The following is a 20,203-nucleotide window of genomic DNA, read 5'->3' on the forward strand; positions in this document are numbered from 1 at the left end:
GGTCTCTTTTTGCTCAGTAACTGATTTTCTTTAATTTAACAAATTTTATTTTTAAAAATGATCTTCAGAAAAAATGAAGAATTCCTAGCCCAACTGAGGACAGGACTGACTGAATTCACAAATATAAGTAATAATAGTATCTCAGATATGACAGTAGTTTGGGCCTCCATCAAGGGATTCATCCAAAATAATGCTATAAAGTTTAGCTCCCATTTACATAAAAAATGTACTCAAACGATTCCTACCCTAGAAAAACAAAGTAGTAATTTAGAGAACGATAGGATACACCACAACAAAAGAAACTGAGCTCAAAATGAGACAAGCAGAGCTAAATGATTTATTAAGAAGTAGGGCAGAATATATGATCCATATAAGTTAACTAAACACAAATACAATGCGGAAGGGAGCAGACAAAGACATCTTTTGGCATTGACTCTCAAGCAACAGGAGGCTAGAACATCCATACCTGCAATGAGATGTGCTAAGCAAGGTTTAGTATCATCAACAGAGGAAGTTCATGAGACATTTAAGAATTATGTTACAGATTTATATACAAGCCAATCAGTACCCTCTAACAAAAGTTTAGATTTCGCAGAGTTGTCATTAGAGGAAGACGAAGCTCTGGATTCTCCAATCACAGTGGCATAGCTGTATTCCACATGGGTTTTGAGGTCAAAGGGGCCCGACATTGCACATGCGAATAGCCAAAAAAGTAAGGAATAAGTCAGCCAGGAATACACCATGACAGTGATTAGAATTGAAATTCTCGATACTCTATTCGATACCACAACTGAAAAAAAAAGCATGTGCTTCTGAAATCATTGGGCTACTTTATTAAATAATAATAATAATAGGCCTAATAACAACAACAACAACAACAACTAGACAAATTCCCCTCGGCGGGAAATTTGGAGAGTGATACAGTGCGCAAACGCCGGGCCGTGTGCCAAACGCCGGGCCGTGCGCGTGGCTATTAGCACGGCAGCCCGATATCAAAGTCAAACCCGTTCATGGGACCCAATTTCAGCATCGGCGACAATGCTTAGCTGACATTAGCATGTCAGAAAACACATTGAGAAGGTCTCAAACACCCTTAGAATGCCTTTACCAATCATTTTAACCCATGTTAGCATGTTAGCATTAGCATGCTAACATTAGCATGTCACATAACACATTAAGAACCTCTAGCATGTTAGCATCAACAGGTATACCTCCAGGCACCAACAAGTTCATAGGACCTCATGTTAGCATTAGCATGTTAGCATTGTGGCTAATGCTAACAGGCCAACATCACTCATTACCTCACTAACACATACAACTCACCAATAGTAGGCTAGGCTGTGGCTGGTTAGCATGTCACTACAGAGCTTAATGGAGAACTGACCATTTGACTGAGCTGCACAGCTGCAGCTAAAGCTACATATGTGTGTGTGTGGGAGAGGCACTCAGGCTCAGAGGTTGCCACGGCAACTTGAGATCAGGCCACCTGCGGGTCTGCGAGAGTCTGAGAAACGTCTGAATTTGGCCTCTGCGCACCCAACAAACGCTTCTCACGCCGACACCGAAACTCCTATTGCCGAAATTTCTTCACCGTGAGAGCCACAAGGCTTTGCTGTACACTCTGATCACTTTCTTTTTTCGCTGGGCTGAAAATTGCGGATTTTACAGTGAGTTAAAAAACGGCTGGTTTCTGTCTCTCCTGTTTTTCATTTCTATTGGACCTTATGGGCGAGGTCAGAGGCGCTCTCGTCGCTCAGAGGCTGAGAACTCAAAAACCGTAAGTCCTATCGCTTAGCCAGCCACATCGTGAGAATCAGTGCAAGCGGCACTACAATTCTGGAAAGTTTCACGCACATAGAGCGAAATTTGTGCTTTGGAGGAGCGTGGAAAGACAAAAGTTTCACACAATTTTCAGTGCTTCTCTCCACTCTGGCAGTTAATCCCCTCCACTCTAGCATGAACATTCCGTGCAATACACACCCATTATAAACTCAGAATTTCTCCCAAAACGCTCACGGTCATTGAACTGCAACTGCTCGAAAACTATATGACCTATCAAAACGAGACTTAATACACCCATACACGAGTCCTGTGTCTACGTTTTAAAGTTGGAACGGCATCTCTAGGTAAAAGTATGCCCGAGCAGTAACCCTTTGAAAAAGGGAGAGATTTTTTCGCATTTTTCGTCTCGTCCCATTCATTTCTTATTGGATTAAGACGCGAAAAACGCGTATTCTGTTGAGAAAAATAATAGCACCCCATTCCCGATCGAGCCGCACGTTTTGATATATAATTTGCCTGGGTGCTCGCTATCGTTTTTGACTAGTAGCGAACCGAAATTTGTACGGAAGAAGAATAATAAGAAGTTGAAGAAGAAGAAGAAGAAACACGCAGAAGAACAATGGTGGTTCAGTGCTTTGCAAAAGCACTGTATCACTAACAACTGACACATCAAACTTGTTTTAGGCTAAGCTGCACTTAAACAACTTCTCAGGCAGAAACATGAGGTAAAATGGTGAATATGCCTCCGCACAAACAGGAAGTCATGTAGCCATTATTATTATTCTCCTAGTAGTTCAATGATAGAACTGTTGTTCTCATTCACTCACTTTCAGGCTGTTTCCACTGACTGGTGTTAACTTATTGTTTCATTCTTCAGCTCCGTTTTATATATTCACACATCTTTGTTTGTCTCTGCTCCAAACCATGGATGTATTGTGCACCACCGTCAGAGCGTCTTGTTCCCATGACAACTGACCGGAGAAAGACACATGATGCGTCATGTTTATGGGCTTCACCTGTGGCTGTGGCCACACCAAGCAGCTGGAGCGGATCCAGGTTCAGTCACATTCAGATTACTGGTAGTGTCGTGTCTTGTGACAACCCTAGTCTCAAGTCTGAGGTCATGATAGCGCCGTGTTACAGCAGACTGCTTGTTTACCTGCTGTGGCCGTGCTGCTGCTCGGACCCGTGTCGTCACTGGCCTGGCTGCTCTCACCACGACAGAACAGATCTGTCAGCTTTGTGCATTTGGCCGCATCCTCAATTAACTTCTTTTTCTTTTTTGCCCTCCGCTTATCTGCACCACACATCTCTTTTTCTGGTGGCTTCTTCCTTTTAAGCATCTTTGCCTCTACCTTGCTTTTTTTTCTTTCTTTCTTTTTTTCCAGAAAAATAACGGTCGTCGTCTGAGCAGCTGAGCCAATCACAATCAATAGACGCATGGATCAGTTCAAATTGGGAGGGGGCGCTTGTATTCCCCCTTATATGCAACACAATGCAGTGACCCAGTCTGACGTTACACTCCGTGCTACCTGCCGCTGCGAGGGTCAACAACAACAACATTACATTTGAAAAAAAAAATAATAATAAAAGTTTGACCACAAGAGGGCCCATGGGTTTACAAACCCCACCAACCCTACGTCATCTACGCCACTGTCCAATCACACTGGAGGAGCTGCTAAAAGCTGTTAAGGCTACAAACAATGGCATACCTCACTGATAAATGCTGATCTCAAAATATTCTCCAAATCTTAGCTAGTAGAATTGAGACAGTGGTTGGGAAACTAGTTAGCCCAGATCAAACAGGCTTTATTAGACGTTTTTTTGGAAATCTGGCCCCTGACAATGTTCAACGGCTCCTACACATTCTCAGCGCAACACATAGGATCCCATCTACCTGCGGCTTCCTATTTTTGGATGCCAAAAAGGCACTCGATTTCCTCGAATAGAGGGTTCTAAAATAATTTAAGTTTGGAGATAGATTTATCAATATGATTCAGACGCTATATGCTAATCCATCAGCTCAAGTGTGTGTGGGTGGAGGTTTCTCAGATCTTTTTGACGTCCAGTGGGGCACACGGCATGGGGACACTTTGTCCCCTTTAATCTTTAATTTATCCACTGAACCACTTGCACAGTTAATTAGAAAATCTCCTCACATCTTCCTAATTGCAGTAGGGGCCACATCTCACTCGGTATCATTATTTGTGGACAACAAGTTTACATGGCAGATGTTCAACAAACTCTCCCTAGGCAACCTGCCATAATACAAGGTTGACTTGTCAAAATCAGCATTGATGCTGATTAATACAGACAAAAATAAGATATCTCTCTTTCCTCAAACCGATGTTACTAATGAGGTCATGTATCTGGGTATTAGAATTAGTATGTCCTTATCATGTATAGCTAAAACAAATTACCTATCAATTTTGAAAAAAACAGAAGACCTCAAAAGATGGAAACATCTGCCAGCATCAGTCCCAGCTTGTATATCAGTCATTAAAATGAACATTTTACATAGATTTATCTTTATTAGTTCAGAGATACCAGGCTGGTATCGGCGATACCAATCTGATACCGATACTAGGTGTATGCAAATACACCTAATGTGTCTGGTAAATCTAAAAAAAAGTAGTGTATTTCAAATCATAGCTTCATAAAGAATACAAGATAGTAAGACTAATTTATTTATTAATCCATTTTACATTTTGAGGTAGCAGCCTCATTTATAATATAGCCGAGCTAATACAACTGCAGAAAAACCAAACAGAGGACACAATCCGACAAAATATGAGAAAATGGTGTTTCACACAGTAAAAAAAAGAAAATAAGTAAAATAATAAAACCGTAAAAATAAATTATTGTTTAATTATTAAGAACTACGATAAAAAAATTAAAACTTGCTTTTTAATTCACGTTTCATGAACATGTTAACTTGAAGATACTGAACATGTAAATAATACTTCAACAAAAGCATCCAACATCAACACTTTCACATCTAGTCTATGTAATTCACTTTAAATGATCAATTCTTTCGGAAATCTTACCTTAATGAATCTAGGCTTTTTTGTGTATGTGAGATTATCTCAGTGATAAACATATTATTACTCCAAGCTGAACTCATGCAGTTATTTGCTGAAGCATGTATTTATTTCGTTACTTATTTCATAACCATATTTATTAATTTGAACAACTCCAACAGCAACAGTGCTTAGCGCTGCTTAAAGCTCCATATTTCCTCCCTCTGTACCTGGATAGTACCTGCCTGCAGCACCGAAGGACTCCACCAGAGACATCTGTCTTGCCCCAGCAGCAGCACCTAACACTGCACTACACTCTCTTCCTCTGTCCGCCTCACCAGAAATGCCTCGTATTCTGTGTTGTGGTTTAACCTGAGGCGTTTCACAAGGTTTGCTGCGTTGCCACAACTCCTTACTGTTTACAGATATCGCAAACCGCGTCTTGGCTGTCTGTGGAGCTGAAATAACTCCACACATGACTGCGTTTCCGCTGAGCAATAGTGTCTATAGCCTGAGACTGAATGACTGACTGAGCAGTGTGCCGCTGCGTTTCCACATTACGCACTTACCCAGGCGTAAGAAAAAGTAGTAGTGTAAGAAAAAGTAGTTCCCACCAATCGCCTGCGCCACGGCGTGGAGTCATGTCCGCAGACTTCGTGCACTGCGCAGGCGGCGCATCTCCTCTTCCTTCTCATCTCAGTCCCACCCAGCGGCGCAACTCGGAAAGAGGGAGGGGAGAAGGCATGGAGTGGGTTTGACACAGCCGAGTCAAATTTTCACCATTCACAGCAGCTCCTCGCCTTACCGTTAAGAATGCCGCTGGCCAGGCGCATGGCAAGTGGCAAGTCCGACGCCCAAACTTTTCCCAGGAGGAGACTAACGTCACTCATGTCTCTCTGTGTGTATATTGTTTTATATTCTGTTCTATATTTTGTGGTATATTTTGCGGCGCAGTAGTATTTTTGACCGGCGCAGGCAGGCGCAGGGCGCACTTGGTATTTTGGTAAACCGAGGCATATAGAGGTGCGCCAGGATGGGTGTTGCGGTGCAGTAGGGGGGAGGTGTCGGCATAATGAGCCTGCGCATTGGAATTTTCGACCATTTCGGTCTGCACCGGTGGTGTAAAAGTGTGCTGAAAGCTCGTCACCTCAGACCTGGTCAACTCTGTGTGCCAGCGGTGCACGTGCATTTTTCGTAAACCGTATATCCTATCGTGTATCATATATATATATATATATATATATATATATATATATATATATATATATATATATATATATATATATATATATATATATATTCTTGAAGGAGCACTGCAACAAAAACAATTTCCCCTCGGGGATAAATAAAGGATTTGTGATTCTGATGTCTAAATGTGATGTCCTTAGATGGTAAATCCTCACTCCTCATCCTCCTCAAAGCAATGATGTACTCCATCGTTACAGATAGCATTAAGCATTACTATGATTACATTTGTATGTGGAATGAAATGACGTGGGTAATAGCGGACAAAGATCATCACTTATGTTTTTTCCATGTGTCTGTCTCTCTCTGTCTCTTGAGTGCTCTGAGATAGATGCAGTATATATGCTCTGTAGGATGCCACGGCTGTTTCTGGTTGGCACAGCAACGTTAACCGATTAGTTTGCATCCCTGTTTCACTTGTGTACATTCGGTCAGGGTGAGTGACCATTACGCGTGCCGAACGTGCTTGTGATGTCGTCAGATGAGATAGGTCTGACTGTATGTGCTGACTCAGATAGTTACATTGAATTGTCGCTGTTGCTAATTATTGATCGCAGTGAAATGCCAGACACTGTGGAAACCTGACTGTGAGGTGTTGGTGACGTGAGCGCACAACTCCGCCGGTTTACGAAAATCCACTTGCGCCACTGGCGCACAGAGTTGACCAGGTCTGAGGTGACGAGCTTTCAGCGCACTTTTACACCACCGGCGCAGACCGAAATGGTCAAAAATTCCAATGCGCAGGCTCATTATGCCAACACCTCCCCCCTACTGGCACACCTCTGTACGCCTCAGTTTACCAAAATACCAAGTGTGCCGTGCGCCTGCCTGCGTCGGTCGAAAAGACTACTGTGCCGCCGGCGGAGTCGAACACAGAGCCCTATGTCACATTCTTTCAGGGGAGCAAGACACACAGACACTTCTACTTCAAAGGTTACCTTTCACCCAGGATGTTTCTCATGGAGATGCTAATTCTTTCTTGATAGCTCAATGAGAGATAAGGACAGAAAAAAAATCTGAATGAACAAGTGCCGGGTCTCAGAGGAAACTCCAAAATCAGATAATGCTGATAGGTTGTAAATTAGACATTCCTGAAGCAAACTGTTTTTGTATGTCTGTGTGCCTCTTTTCTATCTCACCAGGATAATGAAATCTATATGTTTGAGCTAACTTTGGATGTTCTTACAGTACTACATCCATAATCTGTGTGATATCAATGCTTTTCCAGTGTTTCTAGCTTATAAAATGACAAAACTGTGATTTTAATTCTCCTAAAAAGTTTGTATGAGTTTCTACCATGGAACCATACTGCCATCTAGAGGTTTGTAGCAGTTAGGTTGTATATGCTTGACATGAGACAGTTACAATAATAATAATAATCATCTCAGCAAATATAGTCTTCCTTTCTTTATTGCTTTGTCCTATTAAGTTAATTATACCCTTTGTCATCATGTATGTATTATCATCATGTATTAGAAAATGTTATCATGATTATTGAAGAATGTTGGCAGTATTCATGAAAAAAATGTTGTATGTTGTGAACAATGTTGAAATGCCACTGAAATTGATCATTTAGAATATATGTGATTGGCCATAGTGAGAAGCAGATGAGTCCCTTGTACGAATCATTACTTAATTCTCGCTCTATGAAGTGAAATCACATTGCTCGCCTGTAAACCATCCCACATGCGCAACAGTCTATTGGTCATTAGACACGCCCTGGAGCGAATATACTGTATGCAGCGTGCAGACTATCAGACTGGTCTACCATTAGTTCATTAATTATCATTAAATCAGCATTATAGAGATAATAAATAAAATCGTTCTGAGCTGAGGAAGGTTGGTGCCCCTGTTTTATTAACAAATGCAACATTAACTTAGAGGTTTAATGAACTGATTCCCCTACCCTGCTATTGGTTGGAGGATAGAGTTACATCATGGAAAAAGTTAGAGCAAGAGATAATAGCTCCGATAAGGTTGAAGGAATTTCTTCTTATTGGCTATCAAGAAATGTGATTTGTATTATGGTACAATTTTAACTCATATGCTACAAGTGTTTAAAGCAGCAGAAAAATTCCTCAAAATTTAAAGTGTTTGGTGTAAATCTTCCCCAATATGGAATAATGGTCACCTCTTATCTGGGGGAAACCTTTTATTAACAAAGCCTGGGAAGATAAAGGTATTACAACTCTTCAAGATATTAATGGGGCAAGCGCAATCCTTACCTTCCAAGAACTTATCTCCTGATAAAACATTGATAAACACTGTCTTTTCTTTTATTTCAGAGTACGGTCAGCTTGTAAAGCCTACAAAGTTCCGTGGGGATCAGCCTTACAAGAAAATCCTATTTTAAGTTGGATACAGCGTGCTCCAAGACGAATAGTGTCATATATGTATGACAAATGGGCTGCACGGTGGCGCAGCAGGTAGTGCGCGTGCCTCACAGCACGAAGGTTGCCGGTTCGATCCCCGGGTCAGGCGGGGCCTTTCTGTGTGAAGTTTGCATGTTCTTCCCGTGCATGCGTGGGTTCTCTCCGGGTACTCCGGCTTCCTCCCACAGACCAAAAACATGCTCATTAGGTTAATTGGTGACTCTAAATTGTCCGTAGGTGTGAGTGTGAGTGTGAATGGTTGTTTGTCCTTGAATGTGGCCCTGCAATCGGCTGGCGACCGGTTCAGGGTGTACCCCGCCTCTCGCCCATTGTAGCTGGGATAGGCTCCAGCCCCCCGCAACCCCGAAAGGGATATGCGGTATAGATAATGGATGGATGGATGTATGACAAATTAAACTCTGAGAAATATATGCCCACACCAGGTATGAAGGCTTGGGGGAGAGACATAGCTGAGGTGGGACAAAAAATTGGAATGGGATGTAATTTGGAATAATGTTGCTGATGATTCCAAAAACCCAAACCATCAATATATACGTTTAAAATTTTGTCATAGAGCATAACTTAGACAAAGCATTAGGCATCAAATGGGACTGGTCCCTGACCCATATTGTTCCTTCTGCTCCCCCAGAACTGAATCCTTTATTTATGTTGTTTGGGAATGTCCAGGGATTTTGGAATTCTGGGGCAAAGTTGTTGGAAGGTAGAAAAGGGTGTTGAGGGGTATGAAAACCAAAAACCTAAAATGTAAATGGCAGTTTGCTCTATTTGCTTTTAGCATTTGATAGCCTATTTGATATTGTTCCAATAAAAAATGAATGATTAAAAAAAAAAGATCTTTGGGTATTATCATATTTATTGTAGTTCAAGTGTTTTCATTCGGTATACAGACTCAGAGAAACAATTTGGTACCACCCAATAGAGGCACTTCTGCTGTTTGTGGATAAAACATGGTGTCCCTGACATCCAACAATGGACCCACACCTTGCCTTGCCTTGCCTTGCAGTCCATGAAATTGATTTCTCTAAATTCTATATGCAAAAGTCAATCATTACCACATATGTATGCATGAATACCCAATTGCTTGTTGCATTAATTAGTTATTTTTAATTTAATAAAATGGTCTACATGAAGTGCTGATGACTCTGATGAAAGCCTCACCAGACTGGATGAGAGGCCCTGAGTAAGGCCCTTAACTCCAGCAGCTCCTGAGGATCTGCTCAGTGGCCAACAGATCAGACACTGAGCACAAACTGAGCAGTTTTCCGGTATGAATGAGCTGAAAAAGAGAGCAGTCTTGTCATTGAAATTACCCTTGACAAATAAAGGTGAAAAAAGTCATGAATCAGGATCAAGACATTCAAGTCTCTACCATCAAATAGTAAAGAAAACACTCAGCATTATTCAGATAAAGGGCTTCTAGTAATAGGGTACGGCAAGTGTATGTAAGCAAATTTTAAATTTGATACATGAAATTTCAAGCTAGGGAATTAGCTAAAAAGCAGTGTTTCTTTGATAACTATTAAAGGCAACTGACAGTCTTAAAACTTTCAAATTCATGAACCCAAAAGTCAATTTTTTTTTAATTAAATGAAGTTTTTTTTTTTTTGTCCTCTGCCATTTAACACACTTTACTGTTAATAGAGACAAAAACAAATCATATAGTACATAAATTGGAGAGTCAGTGTGTACTTTAGGCTAAACGTGAGTAGGACAACAGTACTGTATATGTTTGGTGAAATATAATGCCATAAACTGTTTAAGAGCCCTTTAGTTCTAAAACTCTAAAATGTAAATGTACAACTATTAACAAGTATCAAAAGTACAGCATAAGTTGGTTCATCTGGATTGACTGAAGTGCAGCAACTTCAGCAAAAAAAAATCTTAATACAAAGGCACACTGCAGTAATCAACGTCTCCATGAAATCCTGGTCATCCCTCCACCTCGTCGCCAGATAATTCCATTCTGCTCGGATGTGTCTCACCATGCTTCTTGGTCTCTGTCTCTTGTGCATAAGCTGGCACCCTTGTTGTTCTTTGCCAGCCTCCCCGTGGACCGCTGACTCCCGTCTCCTCTGCCAAGGGTTTAGAAGAGCTGGATCTTTTGTTTCTCCTTAGCCAGCTGAATTTTCTGTTTGTTGATTAAAGACTCTCGAACTGTTTGCCTGTGTCCGGCTCCACTGCTGTTGATCCAAATGACCAAAACGTAGCAAACTCTTTATGAACCCTCTAATTCTAAAACTCTGACATGTAAGTATTACTGTCAATAATGCACAGTATACTTTGGTCCCTCTGGATTAATTACAGTGCAACAACTTTTAAAACAAAAATCTTAGTAAATTTTAACTAACTAGACTCTGGATAAAGACAAAGATGGAAAACATGTTAGTAACATGGAATAGTTACTAACATGGGCTCCCCATGCATTGCTCAGCAAAATGTCATGGAATCAGGTGCTTCTCAGCTTGAGGACAGCAGACTTCAGAGGAAGAAGGAGCGCACTGATAATATATCGTAGCCTTTAATAGTGCAAACAAACAGAGCTGACTTTTTGACACTGATGTGTCTTCATCAGAGTTCAAATGGACGAAAATATCAGGCACTCATATATAGTCTACCTAGGCCAAATGTACATTTGTCATTGGACAATAGGTTTGACCAATTTAGACAGGATTGATATGCAACAGTGGGAGTAGCCACTGTCAGTGTCCAAGTGCCACACCCCAAACATCATGTCAGAGACAAAGGAAAGCAGGCCAGACAAATATTATTATTATCACAAACCAAGAACTGAGTTTGTTTTGAGTTTTGAGGTTTTTTTGTTTTTTTTTTTTTAGCTCTGATTTGTCGTGTGTGTGAGGGATGCTTGTATTTTGACCTTTGTAACTTCAAGAAAGGCCAGATTTTTGTTCTTTTTTTCCTCTGGCTTTCTAACATTGATATGATTATATCTCTTTGGTAATAATTTATTGGTAGTGTCACACTTGATTATTTATACTTGTAATGACTATACTTCTAGGACAGGCCTGTTTTGTCTCTGACATGAAGAATGAAAACAGAAGATCTGTGTTCTACTTACAGAAGACAGCTGATATACCAGTGAACGTGGAAGAAACTGTTATTAAGCTCAAAAACAGAGAGGAAAATTTTTAACTGAATTTTTGTATCACTTTGAACAAAACAACCCTCCAAACCACACAAACTAAATGGATGGATAGACTGTAGTGCAAGTGCAAAGCGTAAAATGTATTTTGATAGACTTTTCACTTAAAATAGAATGGTATTCCTTCTACCTCAAAGTGATATGTTCTGGTATTTTCAGATCAGACATTACATCACAAGTCATAAAGACTGGAATACAATTAAAAATGCTCCAACAAACATAGAAACTTACTTTATTAATATAATTATACATGAGCAACCCAACAAAAAGCATGTTTCCCATATATATAGAAATCTGTTGCTGGATACAGTAGACAATACTTTTTATATAAAAAAATAAATGGGAATTGGAGTTAAATATTATAATTGAGGATGGAGAGTGGGAAACAATATGCGTTGGATGTCATAAGGGTATCAATAGTAATATGTGGAAGGAGATTGATTGGAAGACGAAGATTGGAAGATGAGATGAAAACACCTTCTGTGATTTCCAAATTTGTAAATAACCCAATGCAATATATTGTTGGAGAGAATGTGGAATGGTTGGTGACCAGCGAGATAGATACAATTCTGGGAATCAATTTATTATTTAACCCAAGTCAGATTCTTCTCGATTTAACTCCAAAAGACATGTACACCAGAGACCAAAAGCACCTATTACATATACTCTTGATGACTGCTAGGAAAATGGTGACAATAAAATGGATGAATTCACAGCCACCTACAGTGGCACAGTGGCAACAGAAGTTGAGGGAGGTGTATGGAATGGAGGCTTTAACTGCTCAATTACAATTAAGGTCTGATGTCTTTTTGAGGAGGTGGCTACCCATAACAAGATACATTTCTAACTGAGGGGAACCCCACATTGTGCTGTAATATCTTAACTGTCCATTTATGTATTAATTTATTTTTCACTCATTATTACTATTCAACTTCTGGACCCTAATGTTCTGTTTTGTTTTGTCTTGTTTTGTCGCACTGTCGTACATGCTCTGTGATGCTGTCAAGGAATGTTCTGTACTGTGTTGTTCAATGTTTAATAAAAATATAGTTTAAAAAAAATATAATGGTATTATTAATTAATCAAGGATATTAGCTGTGCAGGTTCTGAAAAATCCAGAGACATCATTGCGCAGATACACAGGAAGGCCATGGAGAGCAGTGGTACGTCTAGTGTGGATATGTAATTCCTGTAACAATAAAAATACTAGTGGATTAGTTAAAACTTCAATATCCACAAATAATCAAATAATATGTTCACATCTTTAATGTAATAAGACAATTAATCAAACTAGGTGGACTGATTGTAAAATTCAAAATCTCATTTGAAACATTGATTGTGTCCAACATTACTGAGGTTCTGGTTAGTAATCGTTTGGAACTCTGCATGCATCTGCATTTAAAAACAGAGCATAAAAACAATACAACAATATTAGTCAGTTCAGAATAAATCAAACTAAGTTAAACTATGTTCTCCAAAATGAATGAAGGGGAATTAGGTCATGAAACTTCTGGGTTTAATGTTTGCACTCATTAATATAGAAAGGGGCACCAATCTTCATCAGACGGTAAGGATTTTATTTATTCTTTGCTTTTAATGGTTATTTGATAACAATTAATGCATTGATGGTAGATCGTTCTCATCATCTGAAGCATACGGTCTCAATACAGTAATCATCTATTTCCAGCTGAAAAGGACACTGTCTAACAACACCTTAAGGTAAAAGTATTATTTATTTGGCACAATAATGAGAATGGATATGAATAAGGAATGATACAATGAATAATATGGATTATATGATGTAATATAAATAACTGGATGAAGATGCTATAGCAGGATAATAAAATAAATTATTTTGGTGATAGAAGTAGTTTTGAAGAGAGTGAGGACGTGAATGTAGTGTTAATTCCTTAAAATTAATGACTAAGCGAGTCTAATGAGAAATTAGATTATAGCCTACAACATCAAGTCTTATCAACTGCAGCATGGAGGATGCCTAATTCTGTGCCAGCAGTGCTCCGATGGTAGACTGACCCCAACTGAACCAAATGGACCATGGCTGTCGCTCTGATCTGTGCTGCGGTCCAATGGGAAGAACCAGTCGATGTGCGGTGTTGAGAGCCAGTATTGGACAGAGATGTTTCAAGGGCTGGTCCTTTGGTGTAGGTAACAGAAGAGGAGCGGTGCCTTCGGTGGCTAACAGAATTTCAGACAGCAACTTTAACTTTAAAGCTTGTACTTTTGGGGACAGCTTAATCCCATCCAGCTCGAGGAATAGCTTCTGAAACACTTTGAAAGTATTACGCAGTGTTGGGGGGTATGCAAAGTTGAGGGCATAAATGAGCCCCATAAGCAGCGTGCAAGCTTTAGCAGTACTGCTGCATCCCGGCAGTATCTCCTTGCCTTCAAGAAGGTGCCTTCCATCAGCACCATGGATGACCAGGATCTCACGGATGTATTAAATAGGGGCCACTGCTGCTGTCCTCCTGCATTCAGTTTACAAAGAAAAAAATAGATATAGCAAATAGAATTGCTTCAGTCATTCAAAGTGACTTAACGATTGTTTCAGAATGAATACATGCTAAAAATGACCATCATTAAATATACATCTCAACTGAATCCAATCTATTTTACAGTAACCTCACAGTAGGAAAACATTTGCAGAACATGACACAAGATGGCTGCCTCCAGATTCTAGTCTCTGAATGAATTTTGGTTGAGTACAGCTCTCAGCCATAAATAGCATACCTCTGCACCTTAACACTGTTAGAAAACTGTGGCTTTATAATAAGTATTTTTGTAATTGTATGTACCCAGCAGACCCCAGAGAGTGCTGTGCTTTTGTTTTTAACGGAAACATGGCTCAACAACAGCATACTGGACTCCGCCATCCAGCTCGACTGGCTAACATGCTACCGATCAGACAAAGCCCTCATTGAAGGAGGTAAGACCCACAGCGGCAGGATCTGTGTTTACATCAGGGATGCTTGGTGTCAAGACGCTGTGGTGATTTGTGATCATCAAGTCCCGGCCTTTCTATCTACCGAGGGAGATTTCTCCCATCCTGCTAGTTGCAGTCTCCATCCCTCCCTGCTGCAACAACAGCAATCATAGAGACAAGGCACTGAGTGAACTGTACAGCGCCATTAGTGACCAGCAGACAGCCTATAGTGGCCCTTTGCCACTATCCGCGCACGCTGATGGTTTAAAGCGCTTGTACGCTTGCCAGTAGGTGCATAACACAGCAAATGTCCACTCATTACTTTTCTTATGTTGCGGATTTATTTTGTTACACACAGCCGACTCAATGAATACTCACTATCACAAAATACATCATAGTCCAACCTGCAGCGTTACACACCATGGCACGGTCAAAAACCGTATGTCTTCCTCAGCGTTCGCACCTGCGCTGATTAAGCCACCCACCTATATAGGTTCAAGACAATTGACTCAAACAGATACTGCCACCTACTGGCATAAATGTGTACAACACTCATGAATAAAAGAAAATGACAAATCTGGCTCCTACACACGGCCCCTAATTGTTAATGATGTGCAAACATAACAATTCAAACAAACAAATAAACAAAAGGAGCCAAGTGTTCTTGAGTGGCAGATGTACACGTAATATATCCTATTGGTGCATAAACACCAATTAAACATCACAGGCTGCCATCAGCAGGCAAAGTTTAGTTACAGGCCTTTCCATAATACTAGATTTTGTCTTAAGACGGACAGATCGCACAAACCCATTCTTGTCAGGAAAGGTTTCCAGCACTTTACCAAGCAGCCAAGAGCCCAGAGGAGCTGTTGAGTCCACCAATAAGACGACATCCCCAGCAACAAGATTTCTTTTCCCTTGGTTCCATTTCTGCCTCTCCTGAAGCAACACAAGATACTCTTGCACCCATCGCTTCCAGAACAAATCTGAGAGGTATTGGACCTGTCTCCACCTTCGCTTGACATACAGATCTTGCTTCACAAACAGTCCAGGTGGTACAGCAGTTTTGCCTTTTAGGAGGAGAATGTGATTGGGTGTAAGAGGTTCAAGATTGTTCAGATCCTCTGATAACTTGGTGACGGGCCAATCATTTAGTATGGCCTCAACTTCACAAAGCACTGTATGCAGTCCATCATCATCCAGTGTTTGTAGACGCAGAACCGAACTGAGCACTTTTCTAATCATCCGAATAACACGCTCCCAAACACCACCATGATGGGATGCTGCAGGTGTATTGAAACTCCACTTGATTCCATGTTGAAGCAGTACTCCCTGTAACTTGCTGTGATTCAACTTTGCAAGAGCCTCACGCAATTCTCTCTCGAATCCAACGAAATTAGTACCATTGTGAGACAACATGTGAGTAACTTGACCTCTTCTGCTCATAAATCGCCTCAAAGCATTAATGCATGCATCAGTGTCTAACGAGGTCGCCATCTCCAGGTGAACTGCTCTGCTCGACAAACAGGTAAAAATCACTCCATAGCGTTTACACATGCTTCTCCCTCTTTTCATCTCAATTGGTCTGAAACAGTCGACTCCCACGCTTGTAAATGGAGGGAGATCAGGCAGAGTCCTCTCCAGTGGCAAGTCCGCCATCTTTTGTTCACCTGGTCGTATAGTGAAGCGTCTGCAAGTGCAACAGTCAGATATCATTTTCCTTATTGCTGAATTCGCCCCTGTGATCCAATAATTTTTCCTCAGTATGGACAATGTGTGGTTTCTTCCACTGTGGCCCAGCTGATGGTGGATGTGTTTTAAGATGAGAGTTGCAACATGTTGATCTTTAGAAAGGATGAGTGGATGCTTATTCTCCTCTGGCAGCGCTGCTTTACTCAGCCGCCCTCCAACTCTCAACAGGCCATCTTCCAGGCGTGGATCCAGTTTGTACAAAGAACTTCTCTTTCTGACTGATGACTTTCCAGACAAGAGTGTGTCAATTTCCTCCTTAAACTGCTGCTGTTGAGCATACTTAATGATGGAAACCTCTGCCTCCAATAGGTCATCTGAAGAAACACTCTGCCCCCCAAGTGTCTTTCTGACCCTCTTCATCTCCAACTGCATGTGTGTGGATTGATTATTTGGGTCAGACGCCAGCTCCTTTCTCACTTGGCGTAACTTCAACAGAGCTCTTTTCACCTTGAGGAACCACGCGACTGAGACCTTCAGCCTCTGCCAGTTTGAAAAATAAGTGAGCAGTTGGTCAGTAGCACTGGGTGAGTCTTTCACAATTGCTGCACTCACAATGAAGTCTCTTTTTACTTCTGGGTCATCCAATGAGATGGCCGTCTCCACAACACACTCTGGCCAATGCCCCTCTGACTTCCATAGGAAGCTGGGCCCTTCCACCAAACTGCTGCCAGTCAGCAGTGCATCCACCTCCATACCTGGAGGCATAATCAGCTGGATTCATCCTAGAACTGACATATCTCCACTGTGACACATTGGTAGCATCCCTGATGGTTGAACCTCTGTTTCCCACAAAGGTGTGAAATCGTTTATCTTAATTTTTTATATATTTCAGGACGGAGGTGCTGTCTGTCCAGAAGACTGAATCTTCCAACTGTAACTGCAGCTCTGCTCTCAAACATCCTGTCCACTCGAACAGCAAGAACCGCCGCTGTGAGCTCCAGACGTGGGATAATGACCTGTTTTAATGGTGTCACTCTTGCTTTTCCAAGCAGGAAAGCGATGTGAACATCATGCTGACAGTTCTCCATCCTCACATAACTGACAACACCATACCCACATTCACTTGCGTCGGAAAAGTGATGCACACGAGCATGTACAAGTGGTCCAAAATCCTTTGGCTTAATGCACCTCTCGATCTTAAACTCTGCAAGCTTGACAAGCTCCTCCAGCCACTTTGTCCAGTGTTGCTGTATGTCCCTTGGTAAGTTGTCATCCCACTCAAACTTTCTCCTGCATAGCTCCTGCAACAACACTTTGCCTGGTAGAGTGATTGGTGCAATGAACCCCAAAGGATCATACACTGAACTGAGCAGAGAAAGCATGCCACGTCGAGTGTAAGGTTTTTCTTTTGCCACCATCTTAAATTGGAAGGTGTCACTCTCGATGCACCACTGCAAACCAAGGGCTCTTTCCAAGGGAAGACTGTCTCTGTCTAGATCCAGTTCCTTTAAGTCCTTGGCTCGATGCTCCTCTGCGACAGCCTGCAGCACCACACGGCTATTGCTGACCCACTCTGTCAGATAAAAGCCTCCCCGCAGGCAAAGAGCTGTGAGATCTTTAATCAGCTGAACAGTTTCCTCTTCAGATGATGTGCTCTTTAAACAGTCATCCACATAAAAGCTTTGCTTCACTGTGCTGGTTACATCAGTAGAGAAGAAGGCCTGTCCATCCTCAGCTGTTTTCCTGAGTGCGTAGCAAGCGCAGCTCGGGGATGAAACAGCTCCGAACAAATGAACAGTCATCCTGTACTCTGCCACCTCTTGATTTATGTCACCCTCAGGTCACCACAGAAAGCGAAGAAAGTCTTTGTCTGTCTCTGCCACTTTGACCTGGTAAAACATCTTCTGTATGTCTCCCATAACCTCTACCGGCTCCTGCCTAAACCTGATGAGCACTCCCAGAAGACTACTGGTAAGGTTGGGCCCCTGCAGCAGCTGACTGTTTAATGATGATCCTTTAAATGTTGCTGCACAGTCAAACACCACATGCAGAGTGTTCTTCCTTGGATTGTAAACTCCGTGGTGCGGGATATACCAGACCTTTCCTTTGGCACCATCCAACTGGTGCTGAGGTACCTTCTCTGCATAGCCATTAGAGATTACATCAGTGAAGAAGTTTGCATATTCCTGATGGAACTGTTCATCTCTTTGAAATCTCCTCTTGAGTCCTAATAACCTCTGCTTGGCCATAGACAGATTGTTCAGGAGTGTGGGATGCGCTTTCCTGAAAGGCATTTTTAGACTGTAATGTCCATCCTGAAGCTTTGCGGAATGACTTACGATTTCCAGAAACCTCTTGTCTTCTCTTGACATTTCCTCTTTATCATAAGTCTTTTCATTGAAGTCATGCATGTATTGACTGCTGAGCATTTCCTCCAACTTCCTCACAGAGATCCTGTTCACTGTGGCAGAGGGAAACTCTGTCTCCAAAGCACCACTGCTTCCACTCAGTGGACCATTAATGATCCATCCCAATACAGTTCTAACAGCGTATGGGCCATTCCCGTGGCTGTTGATGACCTCCCATGGTTCCAGCAATTTGGGAGCGTTGGTTCCTATTAACAAATCAACGTTTGCCTTTATGTGTGGGATGTGAACGTCTGACAGGTAAGACCATTTAGCCAGTTCCTCAGTTGTTATTAGGTTATTAGTGGTGACTGGCATTTTCCTTTGGCTCAGGACCTCTGGGAGACTATAAAAGTCATTGCCATCCAATGCAGCCACCTCCAAACCAGTGATGGAATAAGCTGGAACAACAGTCTCCTGGCCCATTGTGCTCAACAAAAAGCTAATTCTTTTGCCTGTAACATTCAGTCTCTGCATAAGATCTTCGGAGCAGAACGTGGCTGAGCTATCAGGGTCCAGAAATGCATAAGTTTGTATAATGTCATTTCCCTTTGCAGACTTCACGCTTACAGGAAGAATTGAAAGAGCACAGCCAGCCTTACCGGCCCCTGTATGACCACATGTTTGGACAGAAGCTGATTGTTCACTGAGTGGTCCCTTTAGCTGTTGTGAAGCAGGTTGCTTCTTTTGCTCTGGAGCTGGTGGTTGCCTTTTGATGTGCAGCACAGGGGGATGAGTTTGACCACAGACTTTTCATGTTAAGCGCCTCTCGCATTCACGACTCATGTGACCATCACATAAGCATGCAAAGCAAACTCCTTTTTCCCTCAGCAATTTAATTTACTCCTTGTGCCTTTTCTCATTAAACTGTTTACAATCCTCCAACGTGTGAGTGTATGAACAGCAAAGACATCCAGCTTTGGCTGACCTTCCAAGCTCTGCTGGTGGCTCCTCCCCTCCTTTTGACAAGGTCATAGATGTTACAGTGGTGGCAACAATGTTTCCTTTCACTCTGTTTCCAGGATAAGATTTACACCGGGTGAGTCTTTGTGCCGGCCGCACCAGATACTGGATCTTGGATGTCACCGAACAGAGGATCAGAAAGAATTTTAACATGACGCTCCACAAATGCAACCAAATCAATAAAGTGAACTCTCTGTTGTGTTTGTTCAGTGATTCCATAAGCGATGGATCTCCATTGCTCCCTCAACCTGTATGGCAGCTTTGCAAGAATGGCTCTCATATTTGCAGGCGTATCCAACTCTTGCATATGCTCCAATTCCCCCATTACATTACAACAGCCACGCAAAAACAAGGGATACACTTGGAGTGCTTTAACATCTTCACCCTTTATGGACTGCCAGGCTAGAACCTTTTCCATTTAAGCATTAGCAATTTTATATTGATTTTCAAAGTGCTCTTGCAGCAGGTCCTTAGCTACTACATAGCCGCGCTCAGGAGCCAAGTGTTGGCAGCTACGTACCAGTTGTTGTGGCTGTCCTCTGGTAAATTGCTCCAGATAGAAAAGACAATCTGCTGCTCCTGCTTTATTCTCCACTCCTTGC

At 41.7% G+C, this 20,203-nt stretch overlaps 1 protein-coding gene across 1 annotated transcript in view; it reads left to right on the forward strand.

The window, feature by feature from the left end:
• tmem68 (transmembrane protein 68) overlaps positions 1-20,203 on the forward strand; it is a 369,137-nt gene that overhangs the window by 14,572 nt on the left and 334,362 nt on the right. The gene's annotated exons all lie outside the window — the stretch shown is intronic.

This window comes from Chaetodon trifascialis, chromosome 11, assembly GCF_039877785.1.
Source record: "Chaetodon trifascialis isolate fChaTrf1 chromosome 11, fChaTrf1.hap1, whole genome shotgun sequence".
Taxonomy (NCBI): domain Eukaryota; kingdom Metazoa; phylum Chordata; class Actinopteri; order Chaetodontiformes; family Chaetodontidae; genus Chaetodon; species Chaetodon trifascialis.